We start from the raw sequence: 14,163 nt of genomic DNA, 5'->3' as shown, positions 1-14,163 counted from the left end.
CAGGAGTGTTTGCTGGTGCTCCAGTCTTCGGCACGCGGTGGCTGAATGCCGAAAGTGGCCCGCAATTCTTCGGGCCACCGACAGCATCTCTTGCACGCCCCTGTCGTTTTTAAATAATTCTGCACCACCAAATTCAATGTATGTGCAAAACATGGGACGTGCTGGAATTTGCCCAGATGTAATGCACGCACAATATTGGTGGCGTTGTCCGATGTCACAAATCCCTAGGAGAGTCCAATTGGGGTAAGCCATTCTGCGATGATGTTCCTCAGTTTCTGTATGAGGTGTCAGCTGTGTGCCTTTTATGGAAAGTGGTGATACAAAGCGTAGCCTGCCTAGGAACGAGTTGGCGTTTGCGAGATGCTGCTACTGGTGCCGCCGCTGCTGTTCTTGCTGCGGGAGGCAATACATCTACCCAGTGGGCTGTCACAGTCATATAGTCCTGAGTCTGCCCTGGTCCACTTGTCCACATGTCCGTGTTTAAGTGGACATTGGGTACAACTGCATTTTTTAGGACACTGGTGACTCTTTTTCTGACGTCTGTGTACATTTTCCGTATCGCCTGCCTAGAGAAAATAAGATTTTAAACCTACCGGTAAATCTATTTCTCCTAGTCCGTAGAGGATGCTGTGAACTCCGTAAGGACCATGGGGTATAGACGGGCTCCGCAGGAGATAGGGCACCTAAAAAGAACTTTGACTATGGGTGTGCACTGGCTCCTCCCTCTATGCCCCTCCTCCAGACCTCAGTTAGAGAACTGTGCCCAGAGGAGATGGACAATACAAGGCAGGATTTAGCAATCCAAGGGCAAGATTCATACCAGCCCACACCAATCATACCATGTAACCTGGAACATACATAACCAGTTAACAGTATGAACAAACAACAGTAACGGCCCAAGACCGATGTCAACTGTAACATAACCCTTATGTAAGCAACAACTATATACAAGTCTTGCAGAGTTTCCGCACTGGGACGGGCGCCCAGCATCCTCTACGGACTAGGAGAAATAGATTTACCGGTAGGTTTAAAATCTTATTTTCTCTTACGTCCTAGAGGATGCTGGGGACTCCGTAAGGACCATGGGGTTTATACCAAAGCATCCAATCGGGCGGGAGAGTGCGTATGACTCTGCAGCACTGACTGAGCAAACGCTAGGTCCTCATCAGCCAGGGTATCAAACTTGTAGAATTTAGCAAAAGTGTTTGACCACGACCAAGTCGCCGCTCGGCAAAGTTGTAATGCCGAGACGCCTCTAGTAGCCGCCCAAGAAGAGCCCATCTTCCTAGTGGAATGGGCCTTAACTGAAATTGGTACCGGCAATCCAGCCGTAGAGTGAGCCTGCTGAATCGTATTACAGATCCAGCGAGCAATAGTCTGCTTTGAAGCAGGAGCGCCAATCTTATTGGCCGCATACAGGATAAACAGAGCCTCTGTTTTCCTAATTCTAGCCGTGCTGGCTACATAAATTTTTAAGGCCCTGACTACGTCCAGGGATCTGGAATCCTCCAGGTCACTTGTAGCCACAGGCACCACAATAGGTTGATTCATATGGAACGAAGAAACCACTTTAGGCAAAAATTGCGGACGTGTCCTCAATTCAGCTCGATCCACATGAAAAATCAAGTAGGGGCTCTTGTGTGACAAAGCCGCCAATTCTGACACTCGCCTTGCCGATGCTAAGGCCAACAACATGACCACCTTCCAGGTAAGAAATTTCAACTCAACCTTGTTAAGTGGTTCAAACCAGTGTGATTTTAGGAACTGCAACACCACGTTCAGGTCCCATGGTGCCACTGGAGGCACAAAAGGTGGCTGGATGTGCAGCACTCCCTTTACAAATTTCTGGACTTCTGGAAGAGAAGCCAATTCCTTTTGAAAGAAAATCGAGAGGGCCGAAATCTGTACCTTAACAGAGCCTAATTTCAGGCCCATATCCACTCCTGTCTGTAGGAAGTGGAGAAGACGACCCAGATTAAAATCTTACGTAGATGCATTCTTGGTCTCACACCAAGACACATACTTTCGCCAGATACGGTGATAATGTTTTATCGTCACCTCCTTCCTAGCCTTTATTAAAGTAGGGATGACCTCTTCCGGAATCCCCTTTTTCGCTAGGATTCGGCGCTCAACCGCCATGCCGTCAACTGCGGTAAGTCTTGAAATACACAGGGCCCCTGCTGCAACAGGTCTTCCCTCAAAGGAAGAGGCCAGGGATCTCCTGTGAGCATCTCTTGTAGATCCGAGTACCAGGCCCTTCGAGGCCAGTCTGGGACAACGAGTATCGTTCGTACTCTTCTTCGTCTTATGATCCTCAACACCTTTGTGATGAGAGGAAGAGGAGGAAACACGTAGCCCGATTTGAACACCCACGGTGTTACCAGAGCGTCTACTGCTACTGCCTGAGGGTCCCGAGACCTGGCGCAATACCTCCGAAGTTTTTTGTTGAGGCGTGACGCCATCATGTCTATTTGAGGAGTTCCCCAAAGATGTGTTACGTCTGCAAAGACTTCTTGATGAAGTCCCCACTCTCCTGGATGGAGATCGTGTCTGCTGAGGCAGTCTGCTTCCCAGTTGTCCACTCCTGGAATGAAGACAGCTGACAGAGAGCTTACATGATTTTCCGCCCAGCGAAGGATCCTTGTGGCTTCCGCCATTGCGACTCTGCTTCTTGTCCCGCCTTGGCGGTTCACATGAGCCACTGCTGTGACATTGTCTGATTGTATCAGAACCGGTAGGTTTCGAAGAAAACTCTCCGCTTGTCGAAGGCCGTTGTAAATGGCCCTGAGTTCCAACACATTGATGTGTAGACAGGACTCCTGGTCTGACCAAAGACCCTAAAAAATTTTTTCCCTGTGTGACCGCTCCCCATCCTCGGAGGCTCGCGTCCGTGGTAACCAGGATCTAATCCTGAATTCCGATCCTGCGACCCTCTAGTAGGTGAGCACTTTGCAACCACCACAGGAGGGACACTCTGGTCCCTGTGGACAGAGTTATTTTCCGATGTAAGTGCAGATGGGACCCGGACCACTTGTCCAGAAGGTCCCATTGAAAAATCCTTGCATGGAACCTTCCGAAGGGAATGGCCTCGTAGGCCGCCACCATTTTCCCCACAACTCGAGTGCATTGGTGAACTGACACCCTCTTCGGTTTTAGCAGGTCTCTGACCATGTTCTGGATGTCTTGGGCTTTCTCTATTGGGAGGAAGACCTTCATTTGTTCCGTATCCAGTATCATACCTAGGAACGGTAGTCGAGTTGTCGGAATCAACTGTGACTTTGGTAGATTTAAAATCCAACCGTGTTACCGGAGCACTCTCAGAGAGAGCGCCACACTGCTCAGCAATTTCTCCCTTGATCACGCTTTTATCAGGAGATCGTCCAAGTATGGGATAATTGTGACTCCATGCTTGCGCAGGACCACCATCATTTCCGCCATTATCTTGGTGAAAATCCTCGGGCCGTGGAGAGTCCAAACGGCAACGTCTGAAATTGGTAATGACAATCCTGTACAGCAAATCTCAGGTATTCCTGATGGGGGGCATATATGGGGACATGAAGGTACGCATCCTTTATGTCCAGAGACACCATAAACTCCCCCTCCTCCATATTGGCTATTATCGCTCTGAGAGATTCCATTTTGAATTTGAATCTTTTTATGTACAGGTTTAGGGATTTCAGATTCAAAATAGGTCTGACCGAACCGTCCGGTTTCGGGAACAGAAATAGGGTTGAGTAGTAACCTCTTCCCTGCCGGTGCAGGGGAACCTTGATTAGCACTTGCTGTATACACAGCGTTTGAATTGCAGCTAACACTATATCCCTTTCCGATGTGGAAGCTGGTAGGGCCGATTTGAAAAATCGGCGCGGGGGCACCTCCTCGAATTCCAATTTGTAACCCTGGGAAACTATTTCCAACACCTAGGGATTCAGGTCCGAACTGACCCAGGCCTGACTGAAAAGTCGAAGACGTGCCCCCACCGGTGCGGACTCCCTCAGGGGATCCCCAGCGTCATGCTGTGGGTCTTGGAGTAGCCGGGGAGGACTTTTGTTCCTGGGCATCTGCCGAAGCAGGTGCTCTCTTGCCTCTACCCTTACCTCTGGTGAGGAAAGAGGATCCCCGACCTCTTTTGGACTTGTGCGACCGAAAGGACTGCATCTGATAGGGTGTTACTTTCTTTTGCTGTTGGGGAATATATGGTAAAAAATTAGATTTACCTGCTGTAGCTGTGGAAACCAGGTCCGTCAGCCCATCCCCAAACAATACATCACCCTTATAGGGTAGTACTTCCATATGTTTTTTGGAATCCGCATCACCCGTCCATTGGCGAGTCCATAAGGATCTTCTCGCTGAGACAGACATGGCATTGGCCCTAGAAGCTAGCAATCCAATGTCCCTTTGAGCATCCCTCATAAATAAGACTGCGTCTTTAATATGGGCTAGAGTTAAGAATATAGTATCCTTATCCATATTATCAAATTGATCTGTCAGTTCATCTGTCCAAGCTGCAATTGCGCTACACACCCATGCCGACGCAATTGTCGGTCGTAGCACAGCCCCAGTATGAGAATAAATACACTTTAAGGTAGTTTCTTGCCTGCGATCTGCAGGGTCCTTAAGGGCTGCTGTGTCAGGAGACGGTAGCGCCACTTTCTTGGACAAGCGCGTCAGGGCCTTGTCCACAGTGGGGGGTGATTCCCAAATCTCCCTGTCCTGCTTAGGGAAGGGGTATGCCATATAAATTCTTTTGGGGATCTGCGGTCTCTTATCCGGAGTCTCCCAAGCTTTTCCAAAGAATTCATTTAATTCATGAGATGTGGGAAAGTTAATAATCTGTTTCTTTTCCTTAAACATGTGTACCCTTGTGTCGGGGACCGAGGGTTCATCCACAATATGCAACACATCCCTTATTGCCACAATCATACCCTGAATGGTTTTAGTCACCCTAGGGTGCAATTTTACTTCGTCATAGTCGACACTGGAATCAGAATCCGTGTCGGTAGTAGTGTCTTGTGTTAAGGGACGCTTTTGAGACCCCGACGGGCCCTGTGAGTCGGTCCAATCCGAGGATTGACCCCCTGATGTCCCCCTTAAATCAGCCTTATCAAGCCTTTTATGTAAAGATGCCACACTTGCATTTAACATATGCCACATGTCCATCCAATCTGGAGTCGGCATAACCGACGGGGACACACTACTCATTTGCTCCACCTCCTCCTTGGAGAAGCCTTCCGCCTCAGACATGTCAACACACACGTACCGACACCCCACACACACAGGGATTAACCTATAAGGGGACAAAACCCCAACCAGGTCCTAAGGAGAGACAGAGAGAGAGTATGCCAGCACACACCAGCACTTAAAACCACTGGGAAAAATATGTCCAGATAGCGCTTTTTTATATATAATATGCCAATTCCCACTCACTGCGTCGCTAATGTGCCCCCCTCCTCTTTACCAAGCTAGTGAAGTTCAGCAGGAGAGAGACCAGGGAGCCAGCATTTTCCTCATGCAGCTTCTGTGGAGAAAATGGCGCTGGTTAGTGCTGAGGATCAAGCCCCGCCCACCCGACGGCGGGCTTCGGTCCCAGTGATTTTTCAATAAAATGGCGGGGGATCATAGATTTACTGCCTCCGCAGCCTAATCAAACTGTATTTGGCCAAAATGTAAGGTTTATTGCTGCCCAGGGCGCCCCCCCCCCCCTGCGCCCTGCACCCTTCAGTGCTGCTCTGTGTGTGTGTGACTGGGATCAATGGCCTTACCTCATGAAGATCTGATGTCTTCTGCCGCCTAAGATGTCTTCTGCTTTCTCTATCCGGCTTCTATCTTCGGCATCTGTGAGGAGGACGACGGCGGCGCGGCTCCGGGACGAACCCCAGGTGAGACCTGTGTTCCGACTCCCTCTGGAGCTAATGGTGTCCAGTAGCCTTAGAAGCAGTGCCCAACTTGACAAGCCAGCTCTGCTTCTCTCTCCTCGGTCCCACGATGCAGGGAGCCTGTTGCCAACAGGACTCCCTGAAAATAAAAAACCTAACAGAATTCTTCTTCAACAGAAAACTCTGGAGAGCTCTCTGCAGTGCACCCATTCTCCTCTGGGCACAAGATCTAACTGAAGTCTGGAGGAGGGGCATAGAGGGAGGAGCCAGTGCACACCCATAGTCAAAGTTCTTTTTAGGTGCCCTATCTCCTGCGGAGCCCATCTATACCCCATGGTCCTTACGGAGTCCCCAGCATCCTCTAGGACGTAAGAGAAATGGAACCTAGATGGTATTTGGTACCGGGGACACAGTACCTCAATCAATTCTCTAGTTCCCTGTGAATTAGCGGTGGATACCGGAAACACGTTTCTCACCACCCAGGCTGCCAAGGCCTGAGTTATCCGCTTTGCAGCAGGATGACTGCTGTGATATTTCATCTTCCTCGCAAAGGACTGTTGGACAGTCAATTGCTTACTGGAAGTAGCACAAGTGGTCTTCCGACTTCCCCTCTGGGATGACGATCGACTCCCAGCAGCAACAACAGCAGTGCCAGCAGCAGTAGGCGTTACACTCAAGGATGCATCGGAGGAATCCCAGGCAGGAGAGGACTCGTCAGACTTGACAGTGACATGGCCTGCAGGACTATTGGCTTTCCTGTCTAATGAGGAAATTGACACTGAGGGAGTTGGTGGTGTGGTTTGCAGGAGCTTGGTTACAAGAGGAAGGGATTTAGTTGGCAGTGGACTGCTTCCGCTGTCACCCAAAGTTTTTGAACTTGTCAATGACTTCTGATGAATGCGCTCTAGGTGACGTATAAGGGAGGATGTTCCTAGGTGGTTAACGTCCTTACCCCTACTTATTACAGCTTGACAAAGGCAACACACGGATTGACACCAGTTGTCCACATTTCTGTTGAAATAATTCCACACCGAAGAGGTGATTTTTTTTGTATTTTGACCAGGCATGTCAATGGCCATATTCCTCCCACGGACAACAGGTGTCTCCCCGGGTGCCTGACTTAAACAAACCACCTCACTATCAGAATCCTCCTTGTCAATTTCCTCCCCAGCGCCAGCAACACCCATATCCTCATCCTGGTGTACTTCAACAGTGACATCTTCAATTTGACTATCAGGAACTGGACTGCGGGTGCTCCTTCCAGCACTTGCAGGGGGCGTGCAAATGGTGGAAGGCGCCACCTCTTCCCGTCCAGTGTTGGGAAGGTCAGGCATTGCAGCCGACACAATTGGACTCTCCTTGGGGATTTGTGATTTAGAAGAACGCACAGTTCTTTGCTATGCTTTTGCCATCTTAACTCTTTTAAGTTTTCTAGCAGGAGGATAAGTGCTTCCATCCTCATGTAAAGCTGAACCACTACCATGAACATAGGCCAGGGCCTCAGCCGTTCCTTGCCACTCCGTGTCGTAAATGGCACATTGGCAAGTTTACGCTTCTCCTCAGACGATTTTGATTTAGATTTTTGGGTCATTTTACTGAGCTTTATTTTTTGGGATTTTACATGCTCTCTACTATGACATTGGGCATCGGCCTTTGCAGACGACGTTGATGGCATTTCGTCTCGGCCATGACTAGTGGCAGCAGCTTCAGCACGAGGTGGAAGTGGATCTTGATCTTTCCCTATTTTACCCTCCACATTTTTGTTCTCCATTTTTTAATGTGTGGAATTATATGCCAGTAATATATCAATAGCAATGGCCTACTACTATATATATTGCGCACAACTGAAATGCACCACAGGTATGGATGGATAGTATACTTGACGACACAAAGGTAGGTAGAGCAGTGGCCTACTGTACCGTACTGCTATATATTATATACTGGTGGTCAGCAAACTGTGCAAAACTGAAATGCACCACAGGTATGGATGGATAGTATACTTGATGACACAGAGGTAGGTAGAGCAGTGGCCTACTGTACCGTAATGCTATATATTATATACTGGTGGTCAGCAAACTGTGCAAAACTTAAATGCACCACAGGTATGGATGGATAGTATACTTGACGACACAGAGGTAGGTAGAGCAGTGGCCTACTCTACCGTACTGCTATATATTATATACTGGTGGTCAGCAAACTGTGCAAAACTGAAATGCACCACATGTATGGATGGATAGTATACTTGACGACATAGAGGTAGGTAGAGCAGTGGCCTACTGTACCGTACTGCTATATATTATATACTGGTGGTCAGCAAACTGTGCAAAACTGAAATGCACCACATGTATGGATGGATAGTATACTTGACGACACAGAGGTAGGTAGAGCAGTGGCCTACTGTACCGTACTGCTATATATTATATACTGGTGGTCAGCAAACTGTGCAAAACTGAAATGCACCACAGGTATGGATGGATAGTATACTTGACGACACAGAGGTAGGTAGAGCAGTGGCCTACTGTACCGTACTGCTATATATTATATACTGGTGGTCAGCAAACTGTGCAAAACTTAAATGCACCACAGGTATGGATGGATAGTATACTTGACGACACAGAGGTAGGTAGAGCAGTGGCCTACTGTACCGTACTGCTATATATTATATACTAATGGTCAGCAAACTGTGCAAAACTGAAATGCACCACAGGTATGGATGGATAGTATGCTTGACGACAAAGAGGTAGGTAGAGCAGTGGCCTACTGTACCGTACTGCTATATATTATATACTGGTGGTCAGCAAACTGTGCAAAACTGAAATGCACCACAGGTATGGATGGATAGTATACTTGACGACACAGAGGTAGGTAGAGCAGTGGCCTACTGTACCGTAATGCTACATATTTATATACTGGTGGTCAGCAAACTGTGCAAAACTTAAATGCACCACAGGTATGGATGGATAGTATACTTGACGACACAGAGGTAGGTAGAGCAGTGGCCTACTGTACCATACTGCTATATATTATATACTGGTGGTCAGCAAACTGTGCAAAACTGAAATGCACCACATGTATGGATGGATAGTATTCTTGACGACACAGAGGTAGGTAGAGCAGTGGCCTACTGTACCGTACTGCTATATATTATATACTGGTAGTCAGCAAACTGTGCAAAACTGAAATGCACCACAGGTATGGATGGATAGTATACTTGACGACACAGAGGTAGGTAGAGCAGTGGCCTTCTGTACCGTACTGCTATATATTATATACTGGTGGTCAGCAAACTGTGCAAAACTGAAATGCACCACAGGTATGGATGGATAGTATACTTGACGACACAGAGGTAGGTAGAGCAGTGGCCTACTGTACTGTAATGCTATATATTATATACTGGTGGTCAGCAAACTGTGCAAAACTGAAATGCACCACAGGTATGGATGGATAGTATACTTGACGACACAGAGGTAGGTAGAGCAGTGGCATAATGTACCGTACTGCTATATATTATATACTGGTGGTCAGCAAACTGTGCAAAACTGAAATGCACCACAGGTATGGATGGGATAGTACACTTGACGACACAGAGGTAGAGCAGTGGACTACTGTACCGTACTGCTATATATACAGTTATACTGGTGGTCAGCAAAATTCTGCACTGTCCTCCTACTATATATTACAATGCAGCACAGATATGGAGCGTTTTTCAGGCATTGAACGTATAATACTGGTGGTCACTGGTCAGCAAAACTCTGCACTGTCCTCCTACTATATAATACTGCTGGTCCCTAGTCCCCACAATAAAGCAATTAGCACACTGAGCACAGATATTTGCAGCACACTGAGCACAGATATGGAGCGTTTTTCAGGCAGAGAACGTAGATATTTGCACTTGCAGCACACTGAGCACAGATATTTGCAGCACACTGAGCACAGATATTTGCAGCCCACTGAACATAGAAACTGAGAGGACGCCAGCCACGTCCTCTCACGATCATCTCCAATGCACAAGTGAAAAATGGCGGCGACGCGTGGCTCCTTATATAGAATACGAATCTCGTGAGAATCCGACCGCTGGATGATGACGTTTGGGCGCGCTCGGGTTAACCGAGCAAGGAGGGAGGATCCGAGTTTCTCGGACCCGTGCAAAAAAAGGTGAAGTTCGGGCGGGTTCGGATCCCGAGGATACGAACTCGCTCATCACTAGTCAGTACCCAGTAGTGAAGCAACCCCATCTACTGGCCATCAAACACAACAAGAAACTGGTCTCATTACCCTGGCTGAGGAAGATGTGGAGCAAATTGAGGAAGAATTTGGACACAATACCCAAACCCAGCTAGCCAGACCACAATCAGAAGAGGAAGGTGGGACAAGTTCAAAGGCTAATGCATCACAGGCTGGAAACAAAAAGAGAAGACGACAAACCCCATTCAGCCGGAGGGAGTTTTTCATTCTGGTCCCACAAGCCATTGATAAACCATTTTAGAATATAAACAACATGGGTGGTGGGAAATGTGGCCGCATCTGGAGAAAATTTATTTTTTTCTTCTATTTCTGCCCCACCTGAAGGGGATGTTGGTCAGTGGTAGGTCTGCACACTGACCTTCGAGGGCCCTGCCCAGTGTGATTTTGTTCCTGGGCAGGGGTAGGGGATGGGCCAGGTGTAGGAGCCTCCCTGAGACTGTGGCCCAGGAGGCCAGCGATGGTCTGTATGCCTTGTCCTATTGTGTTGTTGAGTTGTTGGACCAAGGAGTGGATGTCGCACATGCCTTGGCGAACACGGGTGGTCAGGTCAATGAGCTGAAAGGACATCTCACGTACCTCCCGGATCATCTGGTCATGGAATTCAGTGTTTCGAACTCCATGACTGGGTATCTCAGCCAGAATCAGCGCGGGAGTGCTTTTGGGGGGGGGGGGGGGGTGCCAGTGGGGCTGGGCTGGTGGTATATCCTGCCCCACACTGGAGGTGTTACTAACTCCCCCCCTCCTCAGCCTCAGTGAGATGCCCCTCCTGTGACTCAGTGAGATGCCCCTCCTGTGCTGTGTTTTGTAAAAAGGAAGAGTTAAAAAAAAAATTGTATATTTTTACAAACTTATACAGTAAACACTTGACAATATATTTTTTTAAACTCACCTTCCAAGTAGTGATGTGCACCGGAAATTCGGGTTTTGTGTTTTGGTTTTGGATTCGGTTCCGCGGCCGTGTTTTGGATTCGGACGCGTTTTGGCAAAACCTCCCTGAAAATTTTTTGTCGGATTCAGGTGTGTTTTGGATTCTGGTGTTTTTTTACAAAAACCCCTCAAAAACAGCTTAAATCATAGAATTTGGGGGTCATTTTGATCCCATAGTATTATTAACCTCAATAACCATAATTTCCACTCATTTTCAGTCTATTCTGAACACCTCACACCTCACAATATTATTTTTAGTCCTAAAATTTGCACCGAGGTCGCTGGATGACTAAGCTAAGCGACCCAAGTGGCCGACACAAACACCTGGCCCATCTAGGAGTGGCACTGCAGTGTCAGACAGGATGGCACTTCAAAAAAATAGTCCCCAAACAGCACATGATGCAAAGAAAAAAAAAGGCGCAATGAGGTAGCTGTGTGACCAAGCCAAGCGACCCAAGTGGCCGACACAAACACCTGGCCCATCTAGGAGTGGCACTGCAGTGTCAGACAGGATGGCACTTCAAAAAAATAGTCCCCAAACAGCACATGATGCAAAGAAAAAAAGAGGTGCACCAAGGTCGCCGGATGGCTAAGCTAAGCGACACAAGTGGCCGACACAAACACCTGGCCCATCTAGGAGTGGCACTGCAGTGTCAGACAGGATGGCACTTCAAAAAAATAGTCCCCAAACAGCACATGATGCAAAGAAAAAAAGAGGTGCAATGAGATAGCTGTGTGACTAAGCTAAGCGACCCAAGTGGCCGACACAAACACCTGGCCCATCTAGGAGTGGCACTGCAGTGTCAGACAGGATGGCACTTCAAAAAAATAGTCCCCAAACTGCACATGATGCAAAGAAAAAAAGAGGTGCACCAAGGTCCCTGGATGGCTAAGCTAAGCGACACAAGTGGCCGACACAAACACCTGGCCCATCTAGGAGTGGCACTGCAGTGTCAGGCAGGATGGCACTTAAGAAAAATAGTCCCCAAACAGCACATGATGCAAAGAAAAATGAAAGAAAAAAGAGGTGCAAGATGGAATTGTCCTTGGGCCCTCCCACCCACCCTTATGTTGTATAAACAGGACATGCACACTTTAACAAACCCATCATTTCAGCGACAGTGTCTGCCACACAACTGTGACTGAAATGACTGGTTGGTTTGGGCCCCCACCAAAAAAGAAGCAATCAATCTCTCCTTGCACAAACTGGCTCTACAGAGGCAAGATGTCCACCTCCTCCTCATCGTCCGATTCCTCACCCCTTTCACTGTGTACATCCCCCTCCTCACAGATTATTAATTCGTCCCCACTGGAATCCACCATCTCAGGTCCCTGTGTACTTTCTGGAGGCAATTGCTGGTGAATGTCTCCACGGAGGAATTGATTATAATTCATTTTGATGAACATCATCTTCTCCACATTTTCTGGAAGTTACCTCGTACGCCGATTGTTGACAAGGTGAGCGGCTGCACTAAACACTCTTTCGGAGTACACACTGGAGGGTGGGCAACTTAGGTAAAATAAAGCCAGTTTCTGCAAGGGCCTCCAAATTGCCTCTTTTTCCTGCCAGTATACGTATGGACTGTCTGACGTGCCTACTTGGATGCGGTCACTCATATAATCCTCCACCATTCTTTCAATGGTGAGAGAATCATATGCAGTGACAGTAGACGACATGTCAGTAATCGTTGGCAGGTCCTTCAGTCCGGACCAGATGTCAGCACTCGCTCGAGACTGCCCTGCATCACCGCCAGCGGGTGGGCTCGGAATTCTTAGCCTTTTCCTCGCACCCCCAGTTGCGGGAGAATGTGAAGGAGGAGCTGTTGACGGGCCACGTTCCGCTTGACTTGACAATTTTCTCACCAGCAGGTCTTTGAACCTCTGCAGACTTGTGTCTGCCGGAAAGAGAGATACAACGTAGGTTTTAAATCTAGGATCGAGCACGGTGGCCAAAATGTAGTGCTCTGATTTCAACAGATTGACCACCCGTGAATCCTGGTTAAGCGAATGAAGGGCTCCATCCACAAGTCCCACATGCCTAGCGGAATCGCTCTGTTTTAGCTCCTCCTTCAATCTCTCCAGCTTCTTCTGCAAAAGCCTGATGAGGGGTATGACCTGACTCAGGCTGGCAGTGTCTGAACTGACTTCACGTGTGGCAAGTTCAAAGGGTTGCAGAACCTTGCACAACGTTGAAATCATTCTCCACTGCGCTTGAGTCAGGTGCATTCCCCCTCCTTTGCCTATATCGTAGGCAGATGTATAGGCTTGAATGGCTTTTTGCTGCTCCTCCATCCTCTGAAGCATATAGAGGGTTGAATTCCACCTCGTTACCACCTCTTGCTTCAGATGATGGCAGGGCAGGTTCAGGAGTGTTTGCTGGTGCTCCAGTTTTCGGCACGTGGTGGCTGAATGCCGAAAGTGGCCCGCAATTCTTCGGGCCACCGACAGCATCTCTTGCACGCCCCTGTCGTTTTTTAAATAATTCTGCACCACCAAATTCAATGTATGTGCAAAACATGGGACGTGCTGGAATTTGCCTAGATGTAATGCACGCACAATATTGCTGGCGGTGTCCGATGTCACAAATCCCCAGGAGAGTCCATTTGGGGTAAGCCATTCTGCGATGATGTTCCTCAGTTTCCGTAAGAGGTTGTCAGCTGTGTGCCTCTTCTGGAAAGCGGTGATACAAAGCGTAACCTGCTTAGGAACGAGTTGGCGTTTGCGAGATGCTGCTACTGGTGCCGCCGCTGCTGTTCTTGCTGCGGTAGGCAATACATCTACCCAGTGGGCTGTCACAGTCATATAGTCCTGAGTCTGCCCTGCTCCACTTGTCCACATGTCCGTGGTTAAGTGAACATTGGGTACAACTGCATTTTTTAGGACACTGGTGACTCTTTTTCTGAGGTCTGTGTACATTTTCGGTATCGCCTGCCTAGAGAAATGGAACCTAGATGGTATTGGTACCAGGGACACAGTATCTCAATCAAGTCTGTAGTTGCCTGTGAATTAACGGTGGATAACGGAAACACGTTTCTCACCGCCCAGGCTGCCAAGGCCTGAGTTATCCGCTTTGCAGCAGGATGACTGCTGTGATATTTCATCTTCCTCGCAAAGG

The sequence above is a fragment of the Pseudophryne corroboree genome, chromosome 9 (assembly GCF_028390025.1).
Source record: "Pseudophryne corroboree isolate aPseCor3 chromosome 9, aPseCor3.hap2, whole genome shotgun sequence".
NCBI classification, from domain to species: Eukaryota; Metazoa; Chordata; class Amphibia; order Anura; family Myobatrachidae; genus Pseudophryne; species Pseudophryne corroboree.
Note: the sequence above shows the minus strand (reverse complement) of the source record.